This window comes from Brachyhypopomus gauderio, chromosome 6 (assembly GCF_052324685.1).
Source record: "Brachyhypopomus gauderio isolate BG-103 chromosome 6, BGAUD_0.2, whole genome shotgun sequence".
Classification (NCBI taxonomy): Eukaryota; Metazoa; Chordata; class Actinopteri; order Gymnotiformes; family Hypopomidae; genus Brachyhypopomus; species Brachyhypopomus gauderio.
The window spans coordinates 3,547,746-3,567,952 of record NC_135216.1 but is presented as its reverse complement, the minus strand read 5'-3'; the positions used below and the strand labels follow the sequence as shown (position 1 = coordinate 3,567,952).

Below are 20,207 nucleotides of genomic sequence, written 5' to 3'. Positions count from 1 at the left end.
AATACATTGGCACTTCCTCAGCAGTGACTGCTGGATGATATTATGAAATGGCACCATCTATATGACATATTTTTGGACTTGTTCAAAGGGTGCACTCTATGAGCAAAATATCATGTGCATGTTGAAATTGCAAGCAGCCAGAAGGTCTTTCAAGTTTGCGATGAGGACCATTTAGAGAAGAAGTGGTAATCACTTGAATTCCAATCACATGCGTCGTTAAATTGAGATATCATGAGCGTCCTCAAATGCTGTAATGATGAGATTCACCAGTATTACAAGATATATGTTTGGGAATGAAATCAGCAGCCTTTAAAGAGTGATGATTGAGAGAGAACAATGTCGTAAGATATCTGACTGAAAATGAATTGTACTGCTTGAAAAGGTCATATACGAAATGTTTAAAAGGCAAGAATTGCATAGTATCACCACAAACAGGGTAAAGCAAACACTTCCAGATGCCACTAGGGGACACCCAGAGTTGAACTGGGGACCTCTTGATCTGCAGTCAAATGCTCTACCACTGAGCTATACCCCCAGCAGGAAGTGAGATTTGCAACCTCAATATGAGCACATGAGCAGGAAAAACACAAGCTCACAAGATACCTGATGTGGAGCTTACAGGAGATTTTGGAAGGCGACAATCTAAAGGAATGCTTTGAGTAACAGTAAAAATGCTCGCCCAGTGGCGTAAATCCTGAACAAATGCTTTTCTCAGGAATCCATTTTTAAATACATTGGCACTTCCTGAGCAGTGACTGCTGGATGATATTATGAAATGGCACCATCCATATGACATATTTTTGGACTTGTTCAAAGGGTGCACTCTATGAGCAAAATATCATGTGCATGTTGAAATTGCAAGCAGCCAGAAGGTCTTTCAAGTTTGCGATGAGGACCATTTAGAGAAGAAGTGGTAATCACTTGAATTCCAATCACATGCGTCGTTAAATTGAGATATCATGAGCGTCCTCAAATGCTGTAATGATGAGATTCACCAGTATTACAAGATATATGTTTGGGAATGAATTCAGCAGCCTTTAAAGAGTGATGATTGAGAGAGAACAATGTCGTAAGATATCTGACTGAAAATGAATTGGACTGCTTGAAAAGGTCATATACGAAATGTTTAAAAGGCAAGAATTGCGTAATATCACAACAAACAGGGTAAAGCAAACACTTCCAGATGCCACTAGGGGACACCCAGAGTTGAACTGGGGACCTCTTGATCTGCAGTCAAATGCTCTACCACTGAGCTATACTCCCAGCAGGAAGTGTGATTTGCAACCTCAATGTGAGCACATGAGCAGGAAAAACACAAGCTCACAAGATACCTGATGTGGAGCTTACATGAGATTTTGGAAGGCGACAATCTAAAGGAATGCTTTGAGTAACAGTAAAAATGTTCGCCCAGTGGCGTAAATCCTGAACAAATGCTTTTCTCAGGAATCCATTTTTAAACACATTGGCACTTCCTCAGCAGTGACTGCTGGATGATATTATGAAATGGCACCATCCATATGACATATTTTTGTACTTGTTCAAAGGGTGCACTCTATGAGCAAAATATCATGTGCATGTTGAAATTGCATGCAGCCAGAAGGTCTTTCAAGTTTGCGATGAGGACCATTTAGAGAAGAAGTGGTAATCACTTGAATTCCAATCACATGCGTCGTTAAATTGAGATATCATGAGCGTCCTCAAATGCTGTAATGATGAGATTCACCAGTATTACAAGATATATGTTTGGGAATGAATACAGCAGCCTTTAATGAGTGATGATTGAGAGAGAACAATGTCGTAAGATGTCTGACTGAAAATGAATTGGACTGCTTGGAAAGGTCATATACGAAATGTTTAAAAGGCAAGAATTGCATAGTATCACATAAAACAGGGTAAAGCAAACACTTCCAGATGCCACTAGGGGGCACCCAGAGTTGAACTGGGGACATCGTGATCTGCACTCAAATGCTCTACCACTGAGCTATACCCCCAGCAGGAAGTGTGATTTGCAACTTTAATGTGAGCACATGAGCAGGAAAAACACAAGCTCACAAGATACCTGATGTGGAGCTTACACGAGATTTTGGAAGGCGACAATCTAAAGGAATGCTTTGAGTAACAGTAAAAATGTTCGCCCAGTGGCGTAAATCCTGAACAAATGCTTTTCTCAGGAATCCATTTTTAAATACATTGGCACTTCCTGAGCAGTGACTGCTGGATGATATTATGAAATGGCACCATCCATATGACATATTTTTGGACTTGTTCAAAGGGTGCACTCTATGAGCAAAATATCATGTGCATGTTGAAATTGCAAGCAGCCAGAAGGTCTTTCAAGTTTGCGATGAGGACCATTTAGAGAAGAAGTGGTAATCACTTGAATTCCAATCACATGCGTTGTTAAATTGAGATATCATGAGCGTCCTCAAACGCTGTAATGATGAGATTCACCAGTATTACAAGATATATGTTTGGGAATGAATTCAGCAGCCTTTAATGAGTGATGATTGAGAGTGAACAATGTCGTAAGATATCTGACTGAAAATGAATTGGACTGCTTGAAAAGGTCATATACGAAATGTTTAAAAGGCAAGAATTGCATAGTATCACATCAAACAGGGTAAAGCAAACACTTCCAGATGCCACTAGGGGGCACCCAGAGTTGAACTGTGGACCTCTTGATCTGCAGTCAAATGCTCTACCAGTGAGCTATACCCCCAGGAGGAAGTGTGATTTGCAACCTCAATGTGAGCACATGAGCAGGAAAAACACAAGCTCACAAGATACCTGATGTGGAGCTTACAGGAGATTTTGGTAGGTGACAATCTAAAGGAATGCTTTGAGTAACAGTAAAAATGCTCGCCCAGTGGCGTAAATCCTGAACAAATGCTTTTCTCAGGAATCCATTTTTAAACACATTGGCACTTCCTGAGCAGTGACTGCTGGATGATATTATGAAATGGCACCATCCATATGACATATTTTTAGACTTGTTCAAGGGGTGCACTCTATGAGCAAAATATCATGTGCATGTTGAAATTGCATGCAGCCAGAAGGTCTTTCAAGTTTGCGATGAGGACCATTTAGAGAAGAAGTGGTAATCACTTGAATTCCAATCACATGCGTCGTTAAATTGAGATATCATGAGCGTCCTCAAATGCTGTAATGATGAGATTCACCAGTATTACAAGATATATGTTTGGGAATGAATTCAGCAGCCTTTAAAGAGTGATGATTGAGAGAGAACAATGTCGTAAGATATCTGACTGAAAATGAATTGGACTGCTTGAAAAGGTCATATACGAAATGTTTAAAAGGCAAGAATTGCGTAATATCACAACAAACAGGGTAAAGCAAACACTTCCAGATGCCACTAGGGGACACCCAGAGTTGAACTGGGGACCTCTTGATCTGCAGTCAAATGCTCTACCACTGAGCTATACTCCCAGCAGGAAGTGTGATTTGCAACCTCAATGTGAGCACATGAGCAGGAAAAACACAAGCTCACAAGATACCTGATGTGGAGCTTACATGAGATTTTGGAAGGCGACAATCTAAAGGAATGCTTTGAGTAACAGTAAAAATGTTCGCCCAGTGGCGTAAATCCTGAACAAATGCTTTTCTCAGGAATCCATTTTTAAACACATTGGCACTTCCTCAGCAGTGACTGCTGGATGATATTATGAAATGGCACCATCCATATGACATATTTTTGTACTTGTTCAAAGGGTGCACTCTATGAGCAAAATATCATGTGCATGTTGAAATTGCATGCAGCCAGAAGGTCTTTCAAGTTTGCGATGAGGACCATTTAGAGAAGAAGTGGTAATCACTTGAATTCCAATCACATGCGTCGTTAAATTGAGATATCATGAGCGTCCTCAAATGCTGTAATGATGAGATTCACCAGTATTACAAGATATATGTTTGGGAATGAATACAGCAGCCTTTAATGAGTGATGATTGAGAGAGAACAATGTCGTAAGATGTCTGACTGAAAATGAATTGGACTGCTTGGAAAGGTCATATACGAAATGTTTAAAAGGCAAGAATTGCATAGTATCACATAAAACAGGGTAAAGCAAACACTTCCAGATGCCACTAGGGGGCACCCAGAGTTGAACTGGGGACATCGTGATCTGCACTCAAATGCTCTACCACTGAGCTATACCCCCAGCAGGAAGTGTGATTTGCAACTTTAATGTGAGCACATGAGCAGGAAAAACACAAGCTCACAAGATACCTGATGTGGAGCTTACACGAGATTTTGGAAGGCGACAATCTAAAGGAATGCTTTGAGTAACAGTAAAAATGTTCGCCCAGTGGCGTAAATCCTGAACAAATGCTTTTCTCAGGAATCCATTTTTAAATACATTGGCACTTCCTGAGCAGTGACTGCTGGATGATATTATGAAATGGCACCATCCATATGACATATTTTTGGACTTGTTCAAAGGGTGCACTCTATGAGCAAAATATCATGTGCATGTTGAAATTGCAAGCAGCCAGAAGGTCTTTCAAGTTTGCGATGAGGACAATTTAGAGAAGAAGTGGTAATCACTTGAATTCCAATCACATGCGTCGTTAAATTGAGATATCATGAGCGTCCTCAAATGCTGTAATGATGAGATTCATCAGTATTACAAGATATATGTTTGGGAATGAAATCAGCAGCCTTTAAAGAGTGATGATTGAGAGAGAACAATGTCGTAAGATATCTGACTGAAAATGAATTGTACTGCTTGAAAAGGTCATATACGAAATGTTTAAAAGGCAAGAATTGCATAGTATCACAACAAACAGGGTAAAGCAAACACTTCCAGATGCCACTAGGGGGCAACCAGAGTTGAACTGGGGACCTCTTGATCTGCAGTCAAATGCTCTACCACTGAGCTATACCCCCAGCAGGAAGTGTGATTTGCAACCTCAATGTGAGCACATGAGCAGGAAAAACACAAGCTCACAAGATACCTGATGTGGAGCTTACAGGAGATTTTGGAAGGCGACAATCTAAAGGAATGCTTTGAGTAACAGTAAAAATGCTCGCCCAGTGGCGTAAATCCTGAACAAATGCTTTTCTCAGGAATCCATTTTTAAATACATTGGCACTTCCTCAGCAGTGACTGCTGGATGATATTATGAAATGGCACCATCTATATGACATATTTTTGGACTTGTTCAAAGGGTGCACTCTATGAGCAAAATATCATGTGCATGTTGAAATTGCAAGCAGCCAGAAGGTCTTTCAAGTTTGCGATGAGGACCATTTAGAGAAGAAGTGGTAATCACTTGAATTCCAATCACATGCGTCGTTAAATTGAGATATCATGAGCGTCCTCAAATGCTGTAATGATGAGATTCACCAGTATTACAAGATATATGTTTGGGAATGAAATCAGCAGCCTTTAAAGAGTGATGATTGAGAGAGAACAATGTCGTAAGATATCTGACTGAAAATGAATTGTACTGCTTGAAAAGGTCATATACGAAATGTTTAAAAGGCAAGAATTGCATAGTATCACCACAAACAGGGTAAAGCAAACACTTCCAGATGCCACTAGGGGACACCCAGAGTTGAACTGGGGACCTCTTGATCTGCAGTCAAATGCTCTACCACTGAGCTATACCCCCAGCAGGAAGTGAGATTTGCAACCTCAATATGAGCACATGAGCAGGAAAAACACAAGCTCACAAGATACCTGATGTGGAGCTTACAGGAGATTTTGGAAGGCGACAATCTAAAGGAATGCTTTGAGTAACAGTAAAAATGCTCGCCCAGTGGCGTAAATCCTGAACAAATGCTTTTCTCAGGAATCCATTTTTAAATACATTGGCACTTCCTGAGCAGTGACTGCTGGATGATATTATGAAATGGCACCATCCATATGACATATTTTTGGACTTGTTCAAAGGGTGCACTCTATGAGCAAAATATCATGTGCATGTTGAAATTGCAAGCAGCCAGAAGGTCTTTCAAGTTTGCGATGAGGACCATTTAGAGAAGAAGTGGTAATCACTTGAATTCCAATCACATGCGTCGTTAAATTGAGATATCATGAGCGTCCTCAAATGCTGTAATGATGAGATTCACCAGTATTACAAGATATATGTTTGGGAATGAATTCAGCAGCCTTTAAAGAGTGATGATTGAGAGAGAACAATGTCGTAAGATATCTGACTGAAAATGAATTGGACTGCTTGAAAAGGTCATATACGAAATGTTTAAAAGGCAAGAATTGCGTAATATCACAACAAACAGGGTAAAGCAAACACTTCCAGATGCCACTAGGGGACACCCAGAGTTGAACTGGGGACCTCTTGATCTGCAGTCAAATGCTCTACCACTGAGCTATACTCCCAGCAGGAAGTGTGATTTGCAACCTCAATGTGAGCACATGAGCAGGAAAAACACAAGCTCACAAGATACCTGATGTGGAGCTTACATGAGATTTTGGAAGGCGACAATCTAAAGGAATGCTTTGAGTAACAGTAAAAATGTTCGCCCAGTGGCGTAAATCCTGAACAAATGCTTTTCTCAGGAATCCATTTTTAAACACATTGGCACTTCCTCAGCAGTGACTGCTGGATGATATTATGAAATGGCACCATCCATATGACATATTTTTGTACTTGTTCAAAGGGTGCACTCTATGAGCAAAATATCATGTGCATGTTGAAATTGCATGCAGCCAGAAGGTCTTTCAAGTTTGCGATGAGGACCATTTAGAGAAGAAGTGGTAATCACTTGAATTCCAATCACATGCGTCGTTAAATTGAGATATCATGAGCGTCCTCAAATGCTGTAATGATGAGATTCACCAGTATTACAAGATATATGTTTGGGAATGAATACAGCAGCCTTTAATGAGTGATGATTGAGAGAGAACAATGTCGTAAGATGTCTGACTGAAAATGAATTGGACTGCTTGGAAAGGTCATATACGAAATGTTTAAAAGGCAAGAATTGCATAGTATCACATAAAACAGGGTAAAGCAAACACTTCCAGATGCCACTAGGGGGCACCCAGAGTTGAACTGGGGACATCGTGATCTGCACTCAAATGCTCTACCACTGAGCTATACCCCCAGCAGGAAGTGTGATTTGCAACTTTAATGTGAGCACATGAGCAGGAAAAACACAAGCTCACAAGATACCTGATGTGGAGCTTACACGAGATTTTGGAAGGCGACAATCTAAAGGAATGCTTTGAGTAACAGTAAAAATGTTCGCCCAGTGGCGTAAATCCTGAACAAATGCTTTTCTCAGGAATCCATTTTTAAATACATTGGCACTTCCTGAGCAGTGACTGCTGGATGATATTATGAAATGGCACCATCCATATGACATATTTTTGGACTTGTTCAAAGGGTGCACTCTATGAGCAAAATATCATGTGCATGTTGAAATTGCAAGCAGCCAGAAGGTCTTTCAAGTTTGCGATGAGGACAATTTAGAGAAGAAGTGGTAATCACTTGAATTCCAATCACATGCGTCGTTAAATTGAGATATCATGAGCGTCCTCAAATGCTGTAATGATGAGATTCATCAGTATTACAAGATATATGTTTGGGAATGAAATCAGCAGCCTTTAAAGAGTGATGATTGAGAGAGAACAATGTCGTAAGATATCTGACTGAAAATGAATTGTACTGCTTGAAAAGGTCATATACGAAATGTTTAAAAGGCAAGAATTGCATAGTATCACAACAAACAGGGTAAAGCAAACACTTCCAGATGCCACTAGGGGGCAACCAGAGTTGAACTGGGGACCTCTTGATCTGCAGTCAAATGCTCTACCACTGAGCTATACCCCCAGCAGGAAGTGTGATTTGCAACCTCAATGTGAGCACATGAGCAGGAAAAACACAAGCTCACAAGATACCTGATGTGGAGCTTACAGGAGATTTTGGAAGGCGACAATCTAAAGGAATGCTTTGAGTAACAGTAAAAATGCTCGCCCAGTGGCGTAAATCCTGAACAAATGCTTTTCTCAGGAATCCATTTTTAAATACATTGGCACTTCCTCAGCAGTGACTGCTGGATGATATTATGAAATGGCACCATCTATATGACATATTTTTGGACTTGTTCAAAGGGTGCACTCTATGAGCAAAATATCATGTGCATGTTGAAATTGCAAGCAGCCAGAAGGTCTTTCAAGTTTGCGATGAGGACCATTTAGAGAAGAAGTGGTAATCACTTGAATTCCAATCACATGCGTCGTTAAATTGAGATATCATGAGCGTCCTCAAATGCTGTAATGATGAGATTCACCAGTATTACAAGATATATGTTTGGGAATGAAATCAGCAGCCTTTAAAGAGTGATGATTGAGAGAGAACAATGTCGTAAGATATCTGACTGAAAATGAATTGTACTGCTTGAAAAGGTCATATACGAAATGTTTAAAAGGCAAGAATTGCATAGTATCACCACAAACAGGGTAAAGCAAACACTTCCAGATGCCACTAGGGGACACCCAGAGTTGAACTGGGGACCTCTTGATCTGCAGTCAAATGCTCTACCACTGAGCTATACCCCCAGCAGGAAGTGAGATTTGCAACCTCAATATGAGCACATGAGCAGGAAAAACACAAGCTCACAAGATACCTGATGTGGAGCTTACAGGAGATTTTGGAAGGCGACAATCTAAAGGAATGCTTTGAGTAACAGTAAAAATGCTCGCCCAGTGGCGTAAATCCTGAACAAATGCTTTTCTCAGGAATCCATTTTTAAATACATTGGCACTTCCTGAGCAGTGACTGCTGGATGATATTATGAAATGGCACCATCCATATGACATATTTTTGGACTTGTTCAAAGGGTGCACTCTATGAGCAAAATATCATGTGCATGTTGAAATTGCAAGCAGCCAGAAGGTCTTTCAAGTTTGCGATGAGGACCATTTAGAGAAGAAGTGGTAATCACTTGAATTCCAATCACATGCGTCGTTAAATTGAGATATCATGAGCGTCCTCAAATGCTGTAATGATGAGATTCACCAGTATTACAAGATATATGTTTGGGAATGAAATCAGCAGCCTTTAAAGAGTGATGATTGAGAGAGAACAATGTCGTAAGATATCTGACTGAAAATGAATTGTACTGCTTGAAAAGGTCATATACGAAATGTTTAAAAGGCAAGAATTGCATAGTATCACAACAAACAGGGTAAAGCAAACACTTCCAGATGCCACTAGGGGACACCCAGAGTTGAACTGGGGACCTCTTGATCTGCAGTCAAATGCTCTACCACTGAGCTATACCCCCAGCAGGAAGTGAGATTTGCAACCTCAATATGAGCACATGAGCAGGAAAAACACAAGCTCACAAGATACCTGATGTGGAGCTTACAGGAGATTTTGGAAGGCGACAATCTAAAGGAATGCTTTGAGTAACAGTAAAAATGCTCGCCCAGTGGCGTAAATCCTGAACAAATGCTTTTCTCAGGAATCCATTTTTAAATACATTGGCACTTCCTGAGCAGTGACTGCTGGATGATATTATGAAATGGCACCATCCATATGACATATTTTTGGACTTGTTCAAAGGGTGCACTCTATGAGCAAAATATCATGTGCATGTTGAAATTGCAAGCAGCCAGAAGGTCTTTCAAGTTTGCGATGAGGACCATTTAGAGAAGAAGTGGTAATCACTTGAATTCCAATCACATGCGTCGTTAAATTGAGATATCATGAGCGTCCTCAAATGCTGTAATGATGAGATTCACCAGTATTACAAGATATATGTTTGGGAATGAAATCAGCAGCCTTTAAAGAGTGATGATTGAGAGAGAACAATGTCGTAAGATATCTGACTGAAAATGAATTGTACTGCTTGAAAAGGTCATATACGAAATGTTTAAAAGGCAAAAATTGCATAGTATCACAACAAACAGGGTAAAGCCAACACTTCCAGATGCCACTAGGGGGCACCCAGAGTTGAACTGGGGACCTCTTGATCTGCAGTCAAATGCTCTACCACTGAGCTATACCCCCAGCAGGAAGTGTGATTTGCAACCTCAATGTGAGCACATGAGCAGGAAAAACACAAGCTCACAAGATACCTGATGTGGAGCTTACAGGAGATTTTGGAAGGCGACAATCTAAAGGAATGCTTTGAGTAACAGTAAAAATGCTCGCCCAGTGGCGTAAATCCTGAACAAATGCTTTTCTCAGGAATCCATTTTTAAATACATTGGCACTTCCTCAGCAGTGACTGCTGGATGATATTATGAAATGGCACCATCTATATGACATATTTTTGGACTTGTTCAAAGGGTGCACTCTATGAGCAAAATATCATGTGCATGTTGAAATTGCAAGCAGCCAGAAGGTCTTTCAAGTTTGCGATGAGGACCATTTAGAGAAGAAGTGGTAATCACTTGAATTCCAATCACATGCGTCGTTAAATTGAGATATCATGAGCGTCCTCAAATGCTGTAATGATGAGATTCACCAGTATTACAAGATATATGTTTGGGAATGAAATCAGCAGCCTTTAAAGAGTGATGATTGAGAGAGAACAATGTCGTAAGATATCTGACTGAAAATGAATTGTACTGCTTGAAAAGGTCATATACGAAATGTTTAAAAGGCAAGAATTGCATAGTATCACAACAAACAGGGTAAAGCAAACACTTCCAGATGCCACTAGGGGACACCCAGAGTTGAACTGGGGACCTCTTGATCTGCAGTCAAATGCTCTACCACTGAGCTATACCCCCAGCAGGAAGTGAGATTTGCAACCTCAATATGAGCACATGAGCAGGAAAAACACAAGCTCACAAGATACCTGATGTGGAGCTTACAGGAGATTTTGGAAGGCGACAATCTAAAGGAATGCTTTGAGTAACAGTAAAAATGCTCGCCCAGTGGCGTAAATCCTGAACAAATGCTTTTCTCAGGAATCCATTTTTAAATACATTGGCACTTCCTGAGCAGTGACTGCTGGATGATATTATGAAATGGCACCATCCATATGACATATTTTTGGACTTGTTCAAAGGGTGCACTCTATGAGCAAAATATCATGTGCATGTTGAAATTGCAAGCAGCCAGAAGGTCTTTCAAGTTTGCGATGAGGACCATTTAGAGAAGAAGTGGTAATCACTTGAATTCCAATCACTTGCGTCGTTAAATTGAGATATCATGAGCGTCCTCAAATGCTGTAATGATGAGATTCACCAGTATTACAAGATATATGTTTGGGAATGAAATCAGCAGCCTTTAAAGAGTGATGATTGAGAGAGAACAATGTCGTAAGATATCTGACTGAAAATGAATTGTACTGCTTGAAAAGGTCATATACGAAATGTTTAAAAGGCAAGAATTGCATAGTATCACAACAAACAGGGTAAAGCAAACACTTCCAGATGCCACTAGGGGGCAACCAGAGTTGAACTGGGGACCTCTTGATCTGCAGTCAAATGCTCTACCACTGAGCTATACCCCTAGCAGGAAGTGTGATTTGCAACCTCAATGTGAGCACATGAGCAGGAAAAACACAAGCTCACAAGATACCTGATGTGGAGCTTACAGGAGATTTTGGAAGGCGACAATCTAAAGGAATGCTTTGAGTAACAGTAAAAATGCTCGCCCAGTGGCGTAAATCCTGAACAAATGCATTTCTCAGGAATCCATTTTTAAATACATTGGCACTTCCTGAGCAGTGACTGCTGGATGATATTATGAAATGGCACCATCCATATGACATATTTTTGGACTTGTTCAAAGGGTGCACTCTATGAGCAAAATATCATGTGCATGTTGAAATTGCAAGCAGCCAGAAGGTCTTTCAAGTTTGCGATGAGGACCATTTAGAGAAGAAGTGGTAATCACTTGAATTCCAATCACATGCGTCGTTAAATTGAGATATCATGAGCGTCCTCAAATGCTGTAATGATGAGATTCACCAGTATTACAAGATATATGTTTGGGAATGAAATCAGCAGCCTTTAAAGAGTGATGATTGAGAGAGAACAATGTCGTAAGATATCTGACTGAAAATGAATTGTACTGCTTGAAAAGGTCATATACGAAATGTTTAAAAGGCAAGAATTGCATAGTATCACAACAAACAGGGTAAAGCAAACACTTCCAGATGCCACTAGGGGGCAACCAGAGTTGAACTGGGGACCTCTTGATCTGCAGTCAAATGCTCTACCACTGAGCTATACCCCTAGCAGGAAGTGTGATTTGCAACCTCAATGTGAGCACATGAGCAGGAAAAACACAAGCTCACAAGATACCTGATGTGGAGCTTACAGGAGATTTTGGAAGGCGACAATCTAAAGGAATGCTTTGAGTAACAGTAAAAATGCTCGCCCAGTGGCGTAAATCCTGAACAAATGCTTTTCTCAGGAATCCATTTTTAAATACATTGGCACTTCCTGAGCAGTGACTGCTGGATGATATTATGAAATGGCACCATCCATATGACATATTTTTGGACTTGTTCAAAGGGTGCACTCTATGAGCAAAATATCATGTGCATGTTGAAATTGCAAGCAGCCAGAAGGTCTTTCAAGTTTGCGATGAGGACCATTTAGAGAAGAAGTGGTAATCACTTGAATTCCAATCACATGCGTCGTTAAATTGAGATATCATCAGCGTCCTCAAATGCTGTAATGATGAGATTCACCAGTATTACAAGATATATGTTTGGGAATGAAATCAGCAGCCTTTAAAGAGTGATGATTGAGAGAGAACAATGTCGTAAGATATCTGACTGAAAATGAATTGTACTGCTTGAAAAGGTCATATACGAAATGTTTAAAAGGCAAAAATTGCATAGTATCACAACAAACAGGGTAAAGCCAACACTTCCAGATGCCACTAGGGGGCACCCAGAGTTGAACTGGGGACCTCTTGATCTGCAGTCAAATGCTCTACCACTGAGCTATACCCCCAGCAGGAAGTGTGATTTGCAACCTCAATGTGAGCACATGAGCAGGAAAAACACAAGCTCACAAGATACCTGATGTGGAGCTTACAGGAGATTTTGGAAGGCGACAATCTAAAGGAATGCTTTGAGTAACAGTAAAAATGCTCGCCCAGTGGCGTAAATCCTGAACAAATGCTTTTCTCAGGAATCCATTTTTAAATACATTGGCACTTCCTGAGCAGTGACTGCTGGATGATATTATGAAATGGCACCATCCATATGACATATTTTTGGACTTGTTCAAAGGGTGCACTCTATGAGCAAAATATCATGTGCATGTTGAAATTGCAAGCAGCCAGAAGGTCTTTCAAGTTTGCGATGAGGACCATTTAGAGAAGAAGTGGTAATCACTTGAATTCCAATCACATGCGTCGTTAAATTGAGATATCATGAGCGTCCTCAAATGCTGTAATGATGAGATTCACCAGTATTACAAGATATATGTTTGGGAATGAAATCAGCAGCCTTTAAAGAGTGATGATTGAGAGAGAACAATGTCGTAAGATATCTGACTGAAAATGAATTGGACTGCTTGAAAAGGTCATATACAAAATGTTTAAAAGGCAAGAATTGCATAGTATCACATCAAACAGGGTAAAACAAACACTTCCAGATGCCACCAGGGGGCACCCAGAGTTGAACTGGGGACCTCTTGATCTGCAGTCAAATGCTCTACCACTGAGCTATACCCCCTGCAGGAAGTGTGATTTGCAACCTCAATGTGAGCACATGTGCAGGAAAAACACAAGCTCACAAGATACCTGATGTGGAGCTTACAGGAGATTTTGGAAGGTGACAATCTAAAGGAATGCTTTGAGTGAAACAGTGAAAATGCTCAACCAGTGGCGTAAATCCTGAAGAAATGTTTTTCTCCGGAATACATTTTTAAACATGTTTGCTCTTCCTGAGCAGTGACTGCTGGATGATATTATGAAATGGCACCATCCATATGACATATTTTTGGACTTGTTCAAGGGGTGCACTCTATGAGCAAAATATCAATATAATTCTTATATAAATATAACAAATTCGTATTGTTTAACCCCTTCATACCTGGAGAGGTGCATAATGCCAGGTCCTAAAGTGGACCTCGGTCTACGTTCAGCAGCTCTACCCACCAAGGTTGGTGCATCACTGGAGATGGCACAGAATGTAGTGAAGGCGAGGTACAATGGAAACCTGTCCAAGGCCAGGTCTGTGGTGGAGAGCTTATTTGGGATGATGAAGACCCAATGGCGATCAGTCTTTTTAAAGGATCTTGATGCTAAGGAGGGGTTTTACTTTTAGAGTAAATCATAATTTAAGCATGTTATGATCCAGCCTAGGCTACCAGCTCGTAACAGAGAAAAGACGGGGAAATGTGGGTAAATAAAGTAGGTAGGTTATATGTGGCACGACATAATAGACTTTGGGAGTTGATATGGCCAAATAAAAACAACTTCTGGACACAAAATAATAGGGGTGTGACGAGATCTTGTGTCACGAGATCTCGCGAGATGTAACTCAGCGATATTTCTCGTTGTATTAAGAATCTGTCTCGCAGGATTTGTGATCCAGCAAGCAACCAGAATGACGTTGGAAAATACAGGTATTACTATTGAAGATGCCCCAGCCACTTTCAAATCGTTTGTTTGGCAGTATTTTGGTTACCCGGCAGAAATGATAAATGGCAAGAGAGTGACTGACACAGACCATATGCAAACATTGTATGAAAATAATTCCGTACACCGCGGCCAATACGAGCACGATGCAGAGACATTTACAGCACCACCACAGCTCAGTACTCAAATCAACATATCTCACTTGGAACAGAGGTCGCAGGGATAGAAAGGCACGCTGTGGCAAGTTGAGACAGCAAAGGATATCGGTAGCAGTGTGGGGATGCTAATATGTGAACATGCTAATATTCTTAAAAATGAACACACAGTGGCAGTGTAGTTGCAGCAAATTCAGTGACATACTTGGTCAGGCTCTGTTTGCACTATTTGCACTCTTCCCCGACAACCAGTCGTGCGTCCACCGAGAGGACTGCCGGGGCAACCGCCGTGAGCGGTGGAGGATCCGCCCCAGGAACAGGAGGAAGACTCCTGTAGCGCCTGCGGGCCAGGGAGTATTCACTCCCTTGGCAGCTCTCCTTGCCTTAAGAAACATATTCCCGTGCCTGTCAGTACCCGTGTTCGTGTCTGTCGCAGTGTGTATCCCAAATCCCCTTTTCCCTTTTGTGCCTCTGTGTGTTTCTGTTCCTGTCTGTGTATTCGTGAATGTGCCGTTGTGTTTGTCTAATGTGTTTTCCCCCGTCTTCCCAGGGAGGGTGTTCTAGGCTGTTCGTGGCGGACTCTCCACCGAGGGCAGTCACCTCCCAGACACAGGACTGAGGGATCCGGATCCACCCAATGGTGTGGGTTCAGGGCGTTCGGTCCTGTTGGCACCCCGGGACGGGTAGTGCCCTTGGTGATGGGCTCTGTCACAGTACAGCTCCCGACTCCACCCCTTCTCTGGGCGTGTGTTTATGTCGTCTGCATCTAGTCGTCCGCATCTGTGTATCTCCGTGGGTGTGGTTGTGTCCGAGTGTGATTATCAGTCTCACCTGTGGCTCGTCTCTCGTCATCACTTGGGGTTTATGTGGTTTGTCTATTTAATGTGCGTTCGCGCAGTGTCCCATGCTCATCTTTGTCTGAGTGTCACACGTCAGTGTGTGTAGTGTTATATGTGCGCTATCGGCGCGTTAAATGTTCTACGTGTACCACAATAAAAGTGACGTTGAAGTGTGTTGCTGTATTTCATGCCTCATCTTTCCGCATGCACACCACGTTACACATACATCATGCATGTTAAGAGTTATATTAAAACATTTCAAAATGCATGTGTAACTCAGTTAAATAAGTCTGTTGTCCAGTCATATAATTTGTCATTTTAGTGTTCATACCTAACTGGGCGTGATTACTATGTAGCATTAGGTACCTCTTCCTCCACACGTGAAAAAATAACTTGTGGCATCCCCCAAGGATCAATTCTTGGGCCGTTACTATTCAACCTATATATGCTTCCGTTACCACACATCATTAATAAACATGGTATTAGTTATCATCAATATGCAGATGACACTCACCTTTATATTTCGCTAGAACCTAAAGCCCTAAAATCAATTTGCTCATTGTTTGACTGCCTAGATGATATACAGACATGGATGTTTGACAATTTTCTGCAGTTAAATAAACAGAAGACACAGGTTCTTGTTCTTGGCAGTGATTCACAAAGGAATGATGTCCAGACTTATTTAAATCAAATGAATCTGAATGCCAGACAATGTGTTAAGAACCTGGGCGTCACCTTTGATAATGAGCTCAGCTTCAAATCACACATCATGACTACATGCAAGACAGCTTACTTTCACCTTCGAAACATCGCTAAGGTCCGAGATATGCTCTCACCCGCTGATAGTGAAAAACTTGTTCATGCATTTATCACATCAAGGCTAGATTACTGTAACGCTGTTCTATCTGCTCTTCCAAAAAGCACAATTTCGCACCTACAGCGAGTTCAGAACGCGGCTGCAAGGGTTCTGACCCGCAGGAGAAAGAGAGATCATATTACACCTGCACTCCACTCACTACACTGGTTGCCTGTCAGCTTTAGAATAGATTTTAAGGTTCTAGTCATGGTTTTTAAATGTCTTCATGTCTTGCCCAGTCAGTTCCAGTCAGGTCTCTCAGGTCTTCAAGCAGTAATCTACTGGTGATTCCTAAAAGCCGATGAAAGATTGGCGAGGGTGCTTTTAGTTACTATGGCTCAAAGCTCTGGAATTCTCTTCCTGAAGAGCTCAGAGGCATTTCATCCCTGAATAGTTTCAAGAATAGTCTCAAAACATTCCTGTTTAGATCTGCTTTTAGTTAAGAAACTCTCAATCTTATTTACTTTATTACATTATGTTGTCTATTATTTTATAATTTGTCACTTTATTTCATTATTTTATTGTGTTTGTTTAATAGTTTTATCTTATTTACTTTACTTTTTTATTACCATCTTATTTACTTTACTATTTATGTTATTATAATATTTTTATTTTTAATTTCTTTTAACATTTTCTTTTTGTCTTATCTCCTTTTAATGTTTCTTTTTATTTATACTGTAAAGCACTTTGACCCAGCTGGCACACGACCGACCTTCAACGTTGAAATGTGGTTGAAATATAGTTGAAATACTGTCTGTTGTTGTTTCAACGTTGAAACAACGTTGAACCAACGTTTAATGTTAAATGGTTGCGCAAACGTTGAACTATTAACGGTGAATCAACGTTTAATGTTAAATGGTTGCGCAAACATTGAACTATTAACGGTGAATCAACGTTTAATGTTAAATGGTTGCGCAAACGTTGAACTATTAACAGTGAATCAACGTAATATCTTCAACCTGCCTTTGTTCAAGTTCAAAAAACACATACAATAAAAAAGTACAAACAACACTTTGGCATTGGCTGAGGGTTTTGAAAGAGATATTAATTATTATTATTATTATTAGTAGTAATAATAATAATAATAATAATAATATAATTTTTTTTTTTATTATTCGTCCAAAAACGTCGTCAAAAACAGGCAGGTATTAACCAGGAAGACAACATCAGGCAATTAAACAGCTTTAAATGTTTTGAGGCAGAAACAAAACTTCGCAATGACAAATCAACAGGTTTAAAGAGAGTTTGCAGCGTAGTCGTGGCCTGGCGGTTAGGGAACTGGTCTTGAGACCGGAGGGTCCTGGGTTCGAGTCCCAGACTTGAGGCCATGACTGAGGTTGTGTGGTGGTACTCCGAGTAAAATGAAAGACTAAAAAATAATAAAATTGTTCTTTTTTCATTATGGCATACAGTTGTTTTTATCCTCTCTCCCATGCAATTTTGAGCATCATGAACGTGAATTTTATGGTTTATTCAAGGTTGAATGTATGACGTTGAAACGACGTTGGCATATCAACGTTGATTCACCTTTCAAAATCGACACAAAATCCAACGTTGATTCAACCATCACTTTCGACGTTGATTCAACGTCGATTCAACGTTGAAATGCCTGCTGGGGAGTTGCATGTATAAAGATTATTATTATTATTATTATTATTAAAATCTTTCGATCTCGTGAACCCAATCATGTCTCGTCTCGTGAGCTGAGTGTATCGTCACACCCCTACAAAATAACTAACTTCCTCTATATATATATATATATAGGAAGTATATATATATATATATATATATATATATATATATATATATATATATATATATATATAATTTTTGCACTGCGTGTGATGGAGGGTTGAACCTGAGGACAGGAGGGACCCCGCTTATAGTTGTGCTGTAATTGCAAGTCTTTCAGTTGTTGTGGCTTTCACACTACATGACTGATTGGCGACGCGGACTCATGAATTAAACGACTGGGAAATCGCCGACTCATCTGGCTGCCGTCCAAAAACACGAGAACTCGAAAACGAAACTCTCGCGAGAACCACCAACACCACGTAGATGAAAGGTCATTTCCTAAATGGACGTCAAAAAATAACCAAGCCGAGTTGTCGCTGCGCTGATTTGTAGTGAGAAAAGAAAGAAGAAAAAGAAACGAATATGGACAAGACGATGGGTAAAGGCACGGGGCCAGCAGAGCGAGAGCTTCTTGTAGCCATTATTCTTGTGTACTTAAAACGTTGTCGATTAAACGTCTGTGTGTGTACCAATGATACTTGCCTCATCGTGCCTGCCTCCATCAATGCTGGTATGTTTGTACCTGTTCAACTTTTTGTCATCACCTTGTCTCTGCACTCTGCTTCTTACTCTTGCCCATCTCCTCTTCATTCTTTTTCACCTTCCTCTTAACCCAGCTGTACTCTCCACCTCATCAGACGACGAGAGGTCTCGCCACTTCCTAGGATGCTCACTCTATTTCACATCTCGTTATCCATGTCACTTTTATTACTTACTTCTTATTTCACTTAACATGAGATCCTATGTCTTTAGATGAAAACCTCCTGTGCTTCTGCTACCGGCTGTTCCCAATTAATTTTACTCCACAATATGTGTATAGTGTGTGTGTGTGTGTGTGTGTGTGTGTGTGTGTGTGTGTGTGTTCCGTGCTTGTGGCCAAAGTGTTGCATCCTAATCTCACAGGTGGCTCCTGGTATTCTGCTGAGCTCCCTTGGCTATAATATGTCCATTAACCCCTTGACTTTCCCAAGTCTCCTTTTTTTTTACCTTTAACCTAAGCTATATTTTAACCTTTATTTAAAGTGTATATGTGACGGGCAGGTGTGAGCAACAAAAAGGAAGCGATCACGCCAAGTCTCAGGGAAAAAGGGTGGTTTAATATAAAGTGTGCAAACCTAAAACCCGTGCAATAGATCCAAATTAAGGATATAATGACCAGCGGTCAACTGGTACAAAGACAAGACATATATAGGCAAACAAACGACCCTCAGGTGAGACGGATCACGGGCTCCGCCCACCTGAGGGACGCACATGACGTCGCCAGACAATAACAACAACAGCCGCTGTGGACAGAGGCGGCCGGTAGGGGGCCGCCTCACCGTGACAGACCCCCCCACCAAGCCGCACTCCCCTCCTCTGGGTGTGTGGCACACAGCGGCTGCACACAAAACATGAAGGGGCAGGAAGGCAGAGACAGGCAGGAACACACCTCCTGCCGTCCGGGAGCTGAAACATAAAACACAAAACATTACTCAACTCGCCTCCCCGGGCGGGACCCTGGACCGACCGGGCCGTTAACAACACAAAACCACGCCCCAGTCGGTCACCGGGCCCTCACGCCCTAACCGGCATTCAGCTGGTAAGCCCCATGGGTGTGGGGACGAGGGGCTACGGCTCCTCTCTCGTCCCTCGTGTGTGTGTGGGTGTGCAGGCTACCTCTCCAAGGCGTAGCTACTTCACCTCCTGGACCTACCTCCTCCCAGAGCTGACCCCTGCCTTCTGCTAGGGGTCACCCCAGCCTCCTGGGGAGCCAACCCCTCCCGGGGCCTCTCATCTCAAGGTGGACTCCTCCACCCAACCCAGGAGCGCCAGAGACCGAGGCCCAGAGCACCCCCGACGCGGGCTAGGGAGCAGCCCCAAGGGCCTACTGGTCACCCCGGGCAGGAGGGAGGATCTCCATCCCCAGCAGGAGCTTTTCAGACCGGAGCCCCATGGTCCCCAAACATCCGGGGGCCCCAGCCCTCTAGGGAGGGGCTCTTCACGACCGGGCTCCGGTCACCCCACAACACAAGGGGG

General features: G+C 41.6%; 13 non-coding genes across 13 annotated transcripts; all 13 read right to left on the bottom strand.

Moving 5' to 3' along the window:
• Positions 1-463: 463 nt before the first annotated feature.
• Positions 464-535, bottom strand: trnac-gca (transfer RNA cysteine (anticodon GCA)). Its single transcript has one exon. It is a non-coding gene; the product is annotated as a tRNA-Cys (tRNA).
• Positions 536-1,191: 656 nt separating this feature from the next.
• On the bottom strand, positions 1,192-1,263 carry trnac-gca (transfer RNA cysteine (anticodon GCA)). The gene has a single exon. It is a non-coding gene; the product is annotated as a tRNA-Cys (tRNA).
• Positions 1,264-3,375: 2,112 nt separating this feature from the next.
• trnac-gca (transfer RNA cysteine (anticodon GCA)) lies at positions 3,376-3,447 on the bottom strand. Its single transcript has one exon. It is a non-coding gene; the product is annotated as a tRNA-Cys (tRNA).
• A 1,384-nt stretch (positions 3,448-4,831) lies between these two features.
• On the bottom strand, positions 4,832-4,903 carry trnac-gca (transfer RNA cysteine (anticodon GCA)). The gene has a single exon. It is a non-coding gene; the product is annotated as a tRNA-Cys (tRNA).
• Positions 4,904-5,559: 656 nt separating this feature from the next.
• Positions 5,560-5,631, bottom strand: trnac-gca (transfer RNA cysteine (anticodon GCA)). Its single transcript has one exon. It is a non-coding gene; the product is annotated as a tRNA-Cys (tRNA).
• A 656-nt stretch (positions 5,632-6,287) lies between these two features.
• trnac-gca (transfer RNA cysteine (anticodon GCA)) lies at positions 6,288-6,359 on the bottom strand. The gene has a single exon. It is a non-coding gene; the product is annotated as a tRNA-Cys (tRNA).
• A 1,384-nt stretch (positions 6,360-7,743) lies between these two features.
• Positions 7,744-7,815, bottom strand: trnac-gca (transfer RNA cysteine (anticodon GCA)). The gene has a single exon. It is a non-coding gene; the product is annotated as a tRNA-Cys (tRNA).
• Positions 7,816-8,471: 656 nt separating this feature from the next.
• trnac-gca (transfer RNA cysteine (anticodon GCA)) lies at positions 8,472-8,543 on the bottom strand. The gene has a single exon. It is a non-coding gene; the product is annotated as a tRNA-Cys (tRNA).
• Positions 8,544-9,199: 656 nt separating this feature from the next.
• Positions 9,200-9,271, bottom strand: trnac-gca (transfer RNA cysteine (anticodon GCA)). The gene has a single exon. It is a non-coding gene; the product is annotated as a tRNA-Cys (tRNA).
• A 656-nt stretch (positions 9,272-9,927) lies between these two features.
• Positions 9,928-9,999, bottom strand: trnac-gca (transfer RNA cysteine (anticodon GCA)). Its single transcript has one exon. It is a non-coding gene; the product is annotated as a tRNA-Cys (tRNA).
• Positions 10,000-10,655: 656 nt separating this feature from the next.
• On the bottom strand, positions 10,656-10,727 carry trnac-gca (transfer RNA cysteine (anticodon GCA)). The gene has a single exon. It is a non-coding gene; the product is annotated as a tRNA-Cys (tRNA).
• A 2,112-nt stretch (positions 10,728-12,839) lies between these two features.
• On the bottom strand, positions 12,840-12,911 carry trnac-gca (transfer RNA cysteine (anticodon GCA)). The gene has a single exon. It is a non-coding gene; the product is annotated as a tRNA-Cys (tRNA).
• A 656-nt stretch (positions 12,912-13,567) lies between these two features.
• On the bottom strand, positions 13,568-13,639 carry trnac-gca (transfer RNA cysteine (anticodon GCA)). The gene has a single exon. It is a non-coding gene; the product is annotated as a tRNA-Cys (tRNA).
• Between the last annotated feature and the right edge of the window lie 6,568 nt (positions 13,640-20,207).